Source organism: Amia ocellicauda, chromosome 2, assembly GCF_036373705.1.
Source record: "Amia ocellicauda isolate fAmiCal2 chromosome 2, fAmiCal2.hap1, whole genome shotgun sequence".
Lineage (NCBI taxonomy): Eukaryota > Metazoa > Chordata > Actinopteri > Amiiformes > Amiidae > Amia > Amia ocellicauda.
Genome location: NC_089851.1, coordinates 3,638,026 through 3,652,945, shown reverse-complemented (window position 1 = coordinate 3,652,945; position 14,920 = coordinate 3,638,026). Strand labels below are relative to the sequence as shown.

Genomic DNA, 14,920 nt, shown 5'->3' with positions numbered 1-14,920 from the left:
TGGATTAAACAAATGCTGTGGCTGATATAGAGAAGAATCACTTTGTTTCAATTAATATTTTGGTTTCTAATCATATCTGTACAAGGGTGTCTGCTAAGAAATTAGTAATAATAATAATAATAATAATAATAATAATAATAATAATAATAATAATAATAATAATAATAATAATAAAAATCAGCATGAAGCGAGTGAAAGTTCCTGTTGATAGAAACTCATAGAAACTGAACCCTCAGACCAGCACACTGGTGTGCCACGTCAATAAACAGTAATGGAAGCTGTGGAGGCAGCCATGGCATAATCAAAAACAAAACATGACAATTGATTGAATGCTTTAGATCAGTGGTTCTCAAACTTTTTTAACCAAGTACCACCCCTGATCAAACCAAAGCATCCAAGTACCACCTACAAGTGACCTTCTCATAGGAACCACAGAAAATCTCAATGACCAACATGAGCGCACGCACGCACATGGACAAATAATAAAAAGAGCACTGAGCTCTTACCATTTTAGTTAGAGGGGTGAGCCTGTTTAGCTGAGGAAAGCCTTGCAATGTCATCAAAAACCGAACAGCCTTTAATGAGAGGGATGGGTAGTCGCTGTCTTTGGATCCAGAGGTTCAACAGTGACAGTTGTTTAAATTCTGACTTCAAAGTATCGTCAAATGTTAACTCAAGCAACTTCTCCTGCACAGGACAGATCCTCGGGTATTCCCATGACATCAACAGTAAAGGGGTTCCTGATCCACTTTGGGGTGGCCTCTACTGGAAAATACTCTGAGAACTGTTCTTCCAATGACAATCACGAACTGCAGCATCAAGTGCCACACCATTTGTGTGCAGATGGGTCCTCAGAGTTGGGAAAGAGACATTGCCTGCCTTGATTTTATTAATAAAAAGCTGCAGCTTTTTCTTCATAGCAGTGATCTTGTCAAACACATCAACAATTGTTAAAGAGAGCCCCTGCAGTACCATATTCAGCTCATTCAAATGTGAGAATATATCAGCCAGGTAGACTTGCCAAAGGAGATTTCTGGCCACGCAGAAACATCTGGACCTTGGAGTGCAGTTCAAAGAGCCTCGTGAGCCTTGTAAGCAAAAGCTGCACATGTTCACTGCCCATTTCATTACAAGGCACACTGAACAGACGTGAATTAATTGGCTGGGCTTTGATAAAATTCACTACTTTGACAGCAGAGTCTAGCGCAGATTTTAAATCAGGTATTTTGTTGACTGCCAGTGCCTCGCCGCAGTGGATGCTGCAGTGCATCCACTTCATATCCAGAGCGACCTCTCTAATCCATGCAACTACACCACTGTGTCGGCTTGTCATGTCTCTGGCACCGTCTGTACAAACTCGGACACATTTTTTCCAGTCGATGCCATTCTCTTCGATAAATTAATTAATTCAGAAGAAAAATATGCTCCCCTGTATAGTTCTTGTTGGTAGCGGCTTACAGGCTTACAGAACCTGCAAACTGGCCAAATCAGGGACATCAGTAGACTCATCTAATTGTAGTGAAAAGCATCTGCTCATCTTAATGCGCTCTATCAGCGCACTTCTCACATCATCTGCCATGTCAATAATTCTGCGAGTGACTGTCATTGGAAAGGGGCACCAGGTCTAGCAGTTTAGCAGCTTTTTCTCCACACATAATGCGTCAGCTCTCTTGCCAATGGTAAACAAAGTTCTTCACCAAAAGTCTGGGGCTTTCCTGCTTTAGCAATGCGCAGACTGGAAACTGGAGTAGCACTGTTCCATATGGTGGACTTGCGCTGCTTCAGATCTTTGAAGTTTCCTCTGAAAAAATCAACATGCTTATCCTTCAAGATCGCATGTTTCATGGTTAAGTGCCGCCTCAGATGCGCTGCTTCATGCTCTCATTGCTGAGCGTCTCACAGCACACGACACACTGTGGTCTTGACTCATCCTCCTTCCTGGTGTAAGTGAATCCCAAACTTAGATCATTTTGGATCGCACTGCCTTGTTGCCGTTTTCCGACGCTTGCTAACACCAGCGGTGCTGTCCGTATCGGGTTCAGCAGCAGAGCTAGTGTCCATTTATTATTCTCCTCGTTCTCAACATGCGTGTCTGATCTATCGGAGCTGGCATCAGTGCTCTTGGAGTCTTGTCCTTTCAGCCATGATATAACAGTTGATTTTTGCGAGGTATTAATTTTAATTGTTCTATTGGCGGATGTAGTGCTAAACTGTCTCTCTGAGTGCTCTCTGAGTGGTATAAATATGTATTAGCGCACGCAGTACCGGTGTAGCTAACAGGAACTTAATAGACGTAATAAACAATTTTTACTAAAATAGAAAATATGAAAACCCATCTCAAGTTATGTTAAACAAATTCAATACATTACAAATAAAGAACTTGCATAGATTTGATTATTTTTATTATTATTTTAATTACTCATTTTTCTGTGCACACAACAAATTACAGGGTAGTCTGGCATACCACCTGGGGGCGCTCCGCATACCACTGATTGAGAACCAAAGGATTAGAACATTTGCTAACGAGATGAGGCCATTTTTGTTTTGTTTTATTTTAAAACTAGTTATATGACTTATATATGACATAAAAATACATCTTAATAAGAGGAGAAGCCAGCGATTCTAACATCTCAGTTTCAGATGATGACTGCTGGAATACTCTCAACTGTGATGTCTTATTTAATGTGATTTAAAAACGCTGCATGTGTTTGGAAAATAAAATAAAGATAACAAAAGAAAAAAAAAAAGAAAGCGAGTTTGCCAGGATGAAGCCGATAGAAACACACATGATCCATAGCACCAGATGAAGCACGTTCATGGCCACGGCACTGTTTTACACGCCAGACGGTCCATGCACCTGCTGGGAGCGTCATGTGAATGGAGCACTCTCCTTGCCAACACTACAGATGAACACGTGTGGAAATACACACGCAAGTGTTGAAATGAATGAATACAAGGATAGATCTGAAACACATTTATTAATCATTTCACTTGAGAAACGGGTTCCAGACGCTTGGGTGACCTCCGCCTGGTGCCTTTCGGCTGGTGTGGCCCCGGTGTGGCCCCGCGTCTCCCTGCGTCAGCAGCGGAGGATCAGCTCAAGACGGTGACGATCTCACACGGTGAGCAACAGCACCTAGACCAGCTCTCACTGTCTACACACTTTACTGATGCACTTCAAATAGGACACATTCATAATCTGTACTGACATACACTGTATACTGACACACACAATACATACTGAGACACACACACTATATATATACAGACACTATATAACTGAGACACACAGTATACACTCACCTAAAGGATTATTAGGAACACCATACTAATACTGTGTTTGACCCCCTTTCGCCTTCAGAACTGCCTTAATTCTACGTGGCATTGATTCAACAAGGTGCTGAAAGCATTCTTTAGAAATGTTGGCCCATATTGATAGGATTAGTGGGATGCACATCCAGGGCACGAAGCTCCCGTTCCACCACATCCCAAAGATGCTCTATTGGGTTGAGATCTGGTGACTGTGGGGGCCAGTTTAGTACAGTGAACTCATTGTCATGTTCAAGAAACCAATTTGAAATGATTCGACCTTTGTGACATGGTGCATTATCCTGCTGGAAGTAGCCATCAGAGGATGGGTACATGGTGGTCATAAAGGGATGGACATGGTCAGAAACAATGCTCAGGTAGGCCGTGGCATTTAAACGATGCCCAATTGGCACTAAGGGGCCTAAAGTGTGCCAAGAAAACATCCCCCACACCATTACACCACCACCAGCAGCCTGCACAGTGGTAACAAGGCATGATGGATCCATGTTCTCATACTGTTTACGCCAAATTCTGACTCAACAGAAATCGAGACTCATCAGACCAGGCAACATTTTTCCTGACGTTTTGGATTTCCTACTCTGCCCTGTTTGCCAGTTCCCTTGACTTCTTGCTTATCTCTTTGACCACGTTTCTGGATTTCCCTTATTGCTCTGTTTGCTGGCTCTTGAATCCTCATTTGTTTTCTGACCTATCTATCTGCTCTATATTTCGCCCTGCACTTCGAAGTGCTCTGATAGGACCCTTACAATGCAGAAGTTTTCCCCTTGATTTGTAATTTAGGTATAGGGGATATATTTTAACAACCTGTAAGTCTGTAATCCATATGTTTATTTTTTACATTGAAAATAAAGCAGACATTAATGTCACAAAATATTTTGAGCATGTGCAATAAATACAACAATGTAAGACTATATCTCTCATATTTTTTTTATAAGTGAGCAATTCTGGAGTATGAATAATATAAGGATCATACACTTTTGCCATGGATCAAAATAAATTTGTGTCCCTGATGGACAGTACCAACCCCGACAGCCAGTCAAACACAGCTGCCTGTTCCACAGCAGCACAGCCAGACCCCACCACCCCAGGGCCTCCAGGCTCTCTCTCAGCTCTCCTCACCTCTGTGACTGTGTGCCCAGATCCCCCCGACTCTGCGTGGAGGAGGAAGGTTTTCTTCAATTTGTTCATCCCATTGAAGTGTTTAATAATAGCATCCACAGCTCTCTGCTGGTGGAGGGGACTCTGCCCCTCAGTGGGGTCCAGCAGCGCCCCGGCAGTGAGCAGCAGCACAGGCAGCAGGCGGCTCATCTTCCTCTCAGCGCTGGGGGAGCAGCAGGTCTGAGGACTGGGCTCTGTGGCTCCTCAGCTCCCTGCCCCTCAGACACTCCCCCCTGGCACTGAGCCCCTAATGATGCAACAGGATGTCGTGGGTTTCCAAACGAGAAACTTCTCTGAAGGATTGTAGTATTCCTGCGGTTTGTCTTTGGTTTTGTCACTCGCTTGTTTGCCAGCACTGGAAAACAAGAATGGCTTTTATTTTTTCTGTCACTAACGAAGAAACACTGGTTAGATGCAAGTGGCTGCAAGTGACATGTTTAAATGCTTCATAATTTGTGTCTTATTACTAAAGTATTATCAGATTTGATATTAACTAGGTAATATTTGCATCCGCCAAGGATTAACTATGAATTAACAAATCAAACAATGTTCCTGCATGTCCAAACTTTATAAAAGCATGCTGTGCTGTGATATTTGCATCTGTTAACACTAAAAGCTCACAGAAATTTTCCAAAAAGCAATACATTCGATACATAATGCAATACTTTTGAATCCTACATGTTGAGTTTTCTTTGAGAGCCACAGCTGTTTTCACATTGTAGCTTTGCTTCGAATGGTTGCACTTCTTATAAATTCACAGGCTTCCTTTTAAGTGTAAAGGACTTCACTGCAGCGAATTCTGAGATGGATGTTTCCTTTTCATTATTGTTAAAATGATCGCTGGGGTCACAGAGTATAGCAGCTGAGCTCCAGCAATAGGGCTGGACACCCCTGCTATACAGGAGTTTCATATAGTAAAGGGTGAACGTCATAGTGACTGTATATAGAAAGAATTGTATTTTTTGTATTTATCTTTGTGGGAATATGAGAGCTCTGTGCCATTTTTTTTTTTAAATGTGGGACTTTTTCTGCAGAAAGGTGCATGTAGAATGCAATCAGATTCTCTTCTGAACTTTGCCACGACTCAGCCACCTGATGTCGCTGTGATATGCCATTTCACTGTATAAAGTATTCACTTCGTCCAAGTAACTTTGAAGTTGCTGATGGTTCATTGTATGCAAATTAATGAAGTTTACTGTTAAAACCACAACTTTCATAACCTCTGTTCACCCTCTGAACTGAGAGAAGTGAGGCTGGACAAAGTGAGAAACTGAAACAAGTGTCACGAGCAGGGTGTGACGTGCTAAATTCACCTTAATTAATTATTATTACTTAATTACTTTTTGCTTTAGATATGTGCACTTATTGGTTTATTGTGATTATTGTCTTTTTATAATTGTAAGGGTTGCTTCTTTTCTTTCTTTTTGTGTGGTTTTATTGTTATTTCTTCTAAATTGGGTTTATTCTATTATTGTTCCTTTGCCAAGTGCAAGCCACCGACCCGCATTCTCACCTGGATTCACCTGTATTCTCTCTGCACATTATCATCACCTGTGCCCCTGACTCTCTGCCTGACTACTTAAGCTGGGGGTTTCTTTAGTTTCGGAGCAGACAAACACAGAGCGAGGCACTGGATGGAGCGCAATGGTGTTCTCCATGAAACAACGAGGGGTTTGAGGGGTAAGGAGTTTAAGATGGTGGTCCTGGGGAAGATGGTGAAAGCTTTCTGGATTGACGATTACAATTATTAAAGAAGAAACCTGGAACTAGGGATGGGGAACAAGGAAACAAGTGGACTTGACAGCTAGAGTCAACAGTGAGGACTTCGGAGTGCTAAGTACCATACGTTTCTATTAAATGGGGATTAGTCTCTTAGCCCTTTAAAGACACTTTACCTGGACTCTAGTGGTTTTGAACTTTATTTGCACTTTATCTTTGAGAACTGTTGCCATGTTACTGCCTCCCCTCCGGCATCTCGCAATGGAGACGCACCTGTGTGGAATTAAGGACCTGCAACACTAGTTAGTTGAGACTTTGAATTGTGAAACAATTATTGCATCCTCCTTACTTGCAGTTCCATTGAAGCCCGGCTGGGCTGAAGAGGGAGCCGATAAAGGAGTGAAACATAGATTACTTGGAAACTATTCTGGAGTTGAATAAGGAACTCTAAAATCTTTCTCACCTGCAGCCTCGCTAGGATCCTGTTTTGCCAACGGGGTGCTGGTCTGGGTTGCCATGAAGGAAGAAAGGATATAAAGATTAGGAGATTCTAGGGGAGGGGGTCTCTGCTGTGATCCGTGTGCAGCCCACCGGCCTAATATTGAGTAGGTCCCCCTTTTGCCACCGAAACAGCCCTGACCCGTCGAGGCATGGACTCCACTAGTCCTCTGAAGGTGTGCTGTGGTATCTGGCACCAAGACGTTAGCAGCAGATCCTTTAAGTCCTGTAAGTTGCGAGGTGGGGCCTCCATGGATCGAACTTGTTTGTCCAGCACATTTCAGTTTGTGGTCTGTTATCTTCAGGCACTCAATCCTTTGCTTTATTCAGGGCGCTCTCCCGCAGATTCAGTGAAGTGTGCGCGTTATCAGGAACCCCCGGATGTGAGCCCTGAGAGATTGTTGTTGCAGGTTCAAGTCCTAGCCCGCCTCTGTGCAAAGCTGCTGCTGTTCGTGAGAGATGCTGCTTGTCTGGGCATTGCTCGTCAACTGTGATGCCACATGACAGGTGACAAAGATGGCCGCAGCCAGGAGATCCCAGCCACGTGCTTCCCTTATGTTTGCCAATGTGAAACATCTGGCTTCGCAGCTCAAAGTAGTGTGTTTCCCCTGTAGAGACCCCGGGGCAAATTTGAACGCTCCCCAGATCTCAGCTGTGGTGCTCGACAGTATTACTTGTACTGTAATGGTTTTTAAAAATATATAGATATATTCCTGGCCTGTATGAAGCATTCAGGGTTCTGCAGTGTGTGAAGGTATTTAAAAATATACATGATATTTTTTTAGTTTTAGACTTCAAGTTTAGCCATTGTTTTCTAATTGTGTAAAAGACAGAGAAAGACATTATCATGGTTATGGCTGTAGAAAGGCGATACTTCAATCAAACTCACCCCTATACCACCTACTCTTCTATCTAATTGGCTATGCTATAGCAACACTATCTTCAGTTACTTTACCATATTTATACTATGTATTCAGAGTTAAATAATTAATTATCACTATTATGCAAGGACAATGAAATCAATCGATTCCCAAATTAATTTTGTAATCTGTTATATTTTATAGCAGGTGTCACATGTGTCATTTTGAATAATTTAGTTTATTGGTAAAGACCCCATCAACAAAAATGCAAAACTTCAGTTGTCTTAATTGCTACTACAATATCAACTTCAAACCGTCATACTGCAAACATGTGTTTCAGATCACCTGAATCTCAAACACATTCTGTGAAAAACAATTAAAATTGTTTCAGTTTGTTCATTTTTAATTGCGTATTTGGATGGCATTTAAATATAATAAAGAATTAGATTGAGAACATCAGAATATAAGAAGAACATAAGACAGTGTCCAATCGAGAGGAGGCTGTTCGACCATCATGCTCGTTTGGTGTCCATTAATCACTGAGTGATCCAAGGATCCAATCCAGTCTGTTTTTAAATGTTTAAGACTGGCTTGAACTGGTATGTCTGTTAATAATTGCGAACAGCTGGACTAGCACTAGAAATGAGAGGAAGGCATTTGACCTGTACTCGTCTTGGAAGCTGCAGAACTAAATCGTTCTAGAATCGCGGCCAGTCCGTGTTTAAATGATCCCAAGGAGTCGGCTTCAGCACGATGCTTGGCCAGTCTGTGTCCGTCCACCTCAATCTGTGTGAATAAGTGCTTCCTGTTTCCTGTCCTCACCTCCATTAAACCCGGTCTCTCTTTGCGTTCCTCTGTCCTCGTGCCACTGTTCATGTTGAAGTGATGCTCTGGACTCTTATGGTCAAGCCCTGTCTTGATTTTGAAGACCTGAATCAAGTTTCCATGTAATCTTCTCTGTTCGAGCCTAAAAGGACTCTGTTTGTGTGACAGAGATCACCGGTGTAACGTGAGAGCTGTTTAAACGCTCACAGCGGTACCATGCAGGGCTGCCAGGCTGCTGATCAGGACGCCACACTGGCTGCTCAGGAATGCTGTGGGCCCTTCCTGCCGGGTTTAAAAGAAAATGGGAACATCCTTTTGGCTGTATGTTTCAGAAAACAACTAAAATTGGAGTTTTACCTCATTCAGTTTAAATTGAGTCTTTAGTACACTGGCTGAACTTCCATAATGAATGTCGAAAATTAAAGGAGAAAATCTTGCCACTCTTCACAAGTAATATATTGTATTGTATGTTATATATAAATTGTATGGATTAAATCACACCAGATGATTAAGGTTTAATTTGCAAAGCACACTTGGCTCTGGCAGAAAAGAGAAATGCAGAAAGATACTTTATAACAATTCATTAAAACAATGACAAAGACTTTCCAATTACTTTGAAGAAAGGTGAACGAATCTAGCTTAAACTTGGACTCAACTGTCAGTGCTCTCCAATAAAGCACCAATTCCCAGGCCCAACAATGGCTTTGTTTCGTGTAAGTCATGTGATCCCGAAACAAAGGCAACAATTTGAAGAGGGTGAGTTTTATGAAGCAGCTCTTCTGTAGCTGCGGATGGATGTGCCGTTTCAAAATCACAAAGGAAATCGTGTCTGCCATCTTCAACGCACTGGCTGGTGACATGCGATGATGCCAATATTGAAATTATTAGAATCTGTAGGCAGATCACAAGACTCTGGGTAAACGTGAATCATACAAATCAGAAACAAAGGTTGCATGTGTTGACGTGAGTGATGCCAAAGAATTGGAAAGAAAGCCCTGGCTAAGATCTGTTCAAAAATGTTACCCCATTTTCACTCTTCTCTCCCATATTTACATTCATTTCATCATGTATGATTTTCAATGTTTACAGCTCAACGTTTTTTTACAGAACTCTTAAGACCATTTTGCTAGAAATAAAACAAAACGTAAGCTTATGTTTGATTGGCATATTAAATATAAAGTTAGGTCCATAAATATTTGGACAGTGACACAATTATCATCATTTTGTCTCTGTACGCCGCCACAATGGATTTGAAAGGAAACAAACAAGATGTGCTTAAAGTGTAGATGTTCATCTTTAATTTGAGGGTAGTTACATCCAAATTGCTTGAACGTTGTAGGAATTACACAATTTGTATAGGTGGTCCCCCCAATTGTAGGGTCTCAAAAGTATTTGCACAAACTAATGTAGCCTTTGTTTTAAAAGAGCTAATAATAATAATAATAATAATAATAATAATAATAATAATAATAATGTGTAAAACAGTTGTGTCAGCACACAAACAGTTAACTGCCTCAGCAACTGGCAGTTCAGGGGCCTTACAAATAAATGCATCTTTTTATTTTTAAAAAAGCAGAAAAACAAGAGAAGCTTCCAGAGCACACCTAGCACAGACGAGAGTAAGAAACTAGAGCTAAAATACTTAGGTTTATTGTTCCCTAAAATAAAAAGATACAGAAATATATATATATATATATAAATTACTAAAGTTACAGATCATTTTGAAGCAACTGGTAAAACGAGGTGATCGATCCTGGGCGCTGTGAAACGATTTTGTGGTGAGTTATATTATTTTATATATTATTATAATATTGAAACGAAATAAGTTGTAATATGTGTTTACTGTTGTAAAAAAACAACCAGAATTAATTCAAAGTATTGCGGATTGAGTTATTATATTATATTTGATTCATCGTGTGTTTAAGTTTGCATGTGCTTTGAACAAAGGTAGAGAATCCGCCATTTTGTGGTGATTCAATGTGTGTGAAGAAAACCCGCGCTAATGATCTCTCTGGTATACAGATGTTGACAAGCGAGTCTAGAGTTAAGAGGGATCTTTGAAAGGGAGTAAGGAAAATAGTTTTGATTACAAGTAATTAGATTCACGGACATTTCTTTTATGTTATGATCTGAAAGGGAGACGAGGTGCAGTGTTGTATGGTTTTGCAAAGGGGTGGACAGATCTGTAAAAAGCAATGTCAATCGCTGTGCAACGTGTTAAAATGTAACATTGAAAAGGAATAGGGAAAGCAAATGTTTAATTGTAATGTAAGTTATTTAGACTGCATAGTAATAATGATTCCTGTATGCAGGTTGTTTTTTCGTGTGCTGTTGTATTGTCTTGTGGAAAGCTCGTCGCACTTCGCTGCGTGTCCGCCATTACAGCTGGGATTGAACTAGCCGCCATTAGGACGCGCTACGCCGCTCTGCGTGTATCCACACTGCGCATGTGCGCTGCACATACACACTGACAGAGAACCCAGTGACACAGAGTTTATTATCTTGTGTTTTTTCTTTCTCTTTGTTCCTTTTGTATTGGTATGGGAATTAACTGATTGGAAATCATTTCTAAAACTAGACACAACAAAGCCAAGTAAAATACCATTCAGGAAAGTAATAACACTGGTATCTTTTTATTCAGGAGTTACTGTTGCACTATGCCACAACTTGCACAACCAGTCACCTATCAAACCTCAGATTATTGCCAGATTATGATGCGATGAATCCAGATATTCAGGCTATAGGAAGAGGATGGTCCAAGACTCAAACTGTCTGAAAAGATGCGTCTTGAGTAAGCGCCAGAAGGAGGTCAAGGACTCTGCTGTTTTGACTTCGGTGGGAAGCTTGTTCCACCATTTAGGGGCCAGGGATGAGAAGGAGCGGGCATTATGACAATTAATGACATGACAGTTTACTCTCTGTAGGAATTCAATTTGGTTTAATTTATAAAAGGAGCATTTTCTATTAAATTAAGTTTTGCTTCCAGTTAAGGATGTTCACTTTGTGCTGTAGCTTTGTAATTGTATAATATTCACATAGTCTGTCAATATGTGAACATTGGATGTGGAAAAATTGGAATAGGGAACATTTTAACTCTGTATTCAGCACTCAACATTTTGTGAAGAAACTAAATTATGTTGAAAACCAAATCAGAGCCAGGAAGACTAAACTAAAAATAAAGGTTAATTTTTTAAAACAATAAAAAGTAGAGACTTGGGGAAAGGGGTTTGTGTTAGTTCTTGCACAGATGCATTTTAATCAAACATGTTGTGTTATGTTCTTGGGAGACACATTATCTTCCTTAAAACACAGAAGTTACACAAGTTCTTTAACCCATTTAAACATTGGTAGCTTTCTAAACATGAAGCTACAGAGAAACAACATACTACATGCAACTATAACTAAAATAAATGTTTCCTTTGCCTCCTTTCAGCTGTATTTTACCCACTGCGAGAAAAACAGAAGTTTGCACTAGACAAACGTTCATACTGCCTAGGAGATTCACAACATATTTTACAGTGTTTCACATTTTACAATGCGTTCTTACAGTTTAATCAACATTCAATGATTCGTTTACCAGAATGAATAGACCTTTTTGTTTGTTAAACTATTCCGATCAGTGATATTTCAGTGGAATGTATAGACTTGTTCGTAATGGATATTTTTTGTGAATTTCACAATGGAGTTTTTTTCAGTAGTATTAAACAGGATTCCCCCACTGTCTGAATAAACAGTAAGTGGCAGCGTTCTCAGATGTGTCTTAGAATATAAGGATTGTATTACAGCAAAAAATAAAGCACTTTGTTGTAATGGTCTTTAGAGGGCAGTCTCCTATCAGAAAGACAACAAAAACACTGATGTAGGATCTGTCACTCACAAAGTCAGATCCAGGACAACTCGGGAAGAATGTGATCGACAAGCTTGAATAGCAGTGTTTGTCAGGCAAGCGGTTCACAATGTTTAGATTTGGGAGGAGGCTGTCTCACTGTTGTTGGACCATTGGGAACCCAAGAATATACACCATACAATCAAATAGAGAAACAGAAACAATATATGGTCACAGAATTAATCCAGCTGTGCATTTTCACTCTCCTGTCCAAAGAGTTGAACTATTTTAACCCCAAAACACCCAATACCTTCAATCTGCCCCACATTGCGCTTTTTGGAGTCAAAATGAATTATTCTATGCAATACAAACAAACTCCGATAGATGGTGCTGAAGCCTAGCAGCCTACACTCTGTGCTGAATACGCTGCTGTACTTCAGCATTTCTCAGAGAGGTCCTAACCTGATCTGCTGTGTACGGGCCGGCTACATCGTGCCTGTCCCATCTAGTACAAGCCTTTAGTAGAAGCCACGCTTATTTAGGGATAGGGGGAACTACGGGAACCTTATTATATTATGGCATATCATGGTATTACATGCTAGATATTATTGTCATGACTTGTTCTATTATATGTTAATCTTGTGGAAAGGAAAAGGGCTGATTATGTAGCTCAATTAAGTTAATTGATTATGGAAATAAATGGATGTCCTTGTGGCTGGGGCAGAGTATACAGAAGAGTGGCTTTTCCTCTCAGGGGGCAGACGGACGTGGCTAGATAGGCAGTAGGAACACAGGGCTTTTTCAGGTGTGCCTTAATGATCTATATATTTGCACATAATGTTTGTTCTTTCAGTTTTGGGAAGCCTTTAATAATGTATATTTCTTTTACAAAAGTATTTTGTGACTATGACATTTACTTGCAAATATGTTATTGAGCTGGGGGACTCCCCACACAACTTCCCCAGAGCAGGATCGCTTTATCTCAGCACACCAACACAGCAGGCATAAGTAAGAAATAACACCCGTTTATTTTTACAATGCTTTAACACATCACTCAATATGGAGCACAGGGCAGGAAGTCTGAAGCTGCCACACTTACACAAAGGGGGCACAATAAAAAGAATAACTAGACTTTCCCAGTAGCAAAAGATTAAGAAATCAATTAGAAAAGTATTTAAAATATCAATAAAATATGCCTTTAATATTCGCTGGGCTAAGCTAAAATGAATAAAAAATACTTCTCTTTTTCTTCCCCCCGCGTATCACCCCGTCCAATAATAACTTCGGGAGTTTCATGCAGGGGCTGAACCCGGTCACACTGGGGAGACACAAACACAGACAGGTCAGTAACACTAACAAATTATAAAACTTTGGTCCAGTATTTCTGACTCCAGTAGACTGGCTTCTTCCACAGGTACTACGCAGCAAACAGGTAAGTAAGATGACGTATTTAATGAGAACTTTCTTTCCAGATACACGACGGCAGCAACGTCCAGTGTGCCAGTCCCCGCCCACAGGTAAGTAGTTCAGTGAATTATATATAATACACCGAACTAAAGTCAGGCAGTAGGCTGGACAATAAGCACAAGTGTCCCAACACTGCAGGTGGATTGCAGTCTTGAAAATGGAAAGCATGGCAGGTGCGATCAGGGTAAGCACACTCCTGGATGAACTCGTACAGCAATACTGCCAGAAAAGCAAGAAAGTCTCGATCATATTATACAAACAGCAGTACAGTTCAGTCTTTTACAGTTTAATGTCTTTGCAGGGGAGCAACGCCACACTCTTCTGGGGAAGCCAAGCCAAGAAATAGTGAAGCACGTTATAATAAAGTTCTCCACAAAAATAGTACTACTTGTTTGTGTCCTTCTTTCACAATGTACGAAACAAAGCAGAGGGTAATACTGGTGTTGGGACGATTGCTGTAGGGAACTCTGTCCTGTATGCCACTTACATCTACAGTGAGGGAAAAAAGTATCTCAGTGAGAGACAGAATAACAACAAAAAAATCCAGAAAAACGCATTTCAAAAAAGTTATACATTGATTTGCATGTTAATGAGGGAAATAAGTATTTGACCCCTTCGACTTAGTACTCGGTGGCAAAACCCTTGTTGGCAATCACAGAGGTCAGACGTTTCTTGTAGTTGGCCACCAGGTTTACACACATCTCAGGAGGGATTTTGTCCCACTCCTCTTTGCAGATCCTCTCCAAGTCATTAAGGTTTCGAGGCTGACGTTTGGCAACTCGAACCTTCAGCTCCCTCCACAGATTTTCTATGGGATTAAGGTCTGGAGACTGGCTAGGCCACTCCAGGACCTTAATGTGCTTCTTCTTGAGCCACTCCTTTGTTGCCTTGGCTGTGTGTTTTGGGTCATTGTCATGCTGGAATACCCATCCACGACCCATTTTCAATGCCCTGGCTGAGGGAAGGAGGTTCTCACCCAAGATTTGACGGTACATGGCCCCGTCCATCGTCCCTTTGATGCGGTGCAGTTGTCCTGTCCCCTTAGCAGAAAAACACCCCCAAAGCATAATGTTTCCACCTCCATGTTTGACGGTGGGGATGGTGTTCTTGGGGTCATTCCTCCCCCTCCAAACACGGCGAGTTGAGTTGATGCCAAAGAGCTCGATTTTGGTCTCATCTGACCACAACACTTTCACCCAGTTCTCCTCTGAATCATTCAGATGTTGGCAAACTTCAG

General features: G+C 41.0%; 1 protein-coding gene across 2 annotated transcripts in view; it reads right to left on the bottom strand.

The window, feature by feature from the left end:
• Window positions 1-13,211: 13,211 nt before the first annotated feature.
• Window positions 13,212-14,920, bottom strand: part of LOC136762766 (CMRF35-like molecule 8) — a 40,282-nt gene continuing 38,573 nt past the window's right edge. Inside the window, exon 9 of one of the 2 annotated variants that reach the window (XM_066716322.1) lies at window positions 13,212-13,534. The gene's annotated coding sequence lies outside the window, so the exon portion shown is untranslated. The remainder of the gene's footprint in view (window positions 13,535-14,920) is intronic. The other variant, XM_066716326.1, reaches the window with a different exon arrangement.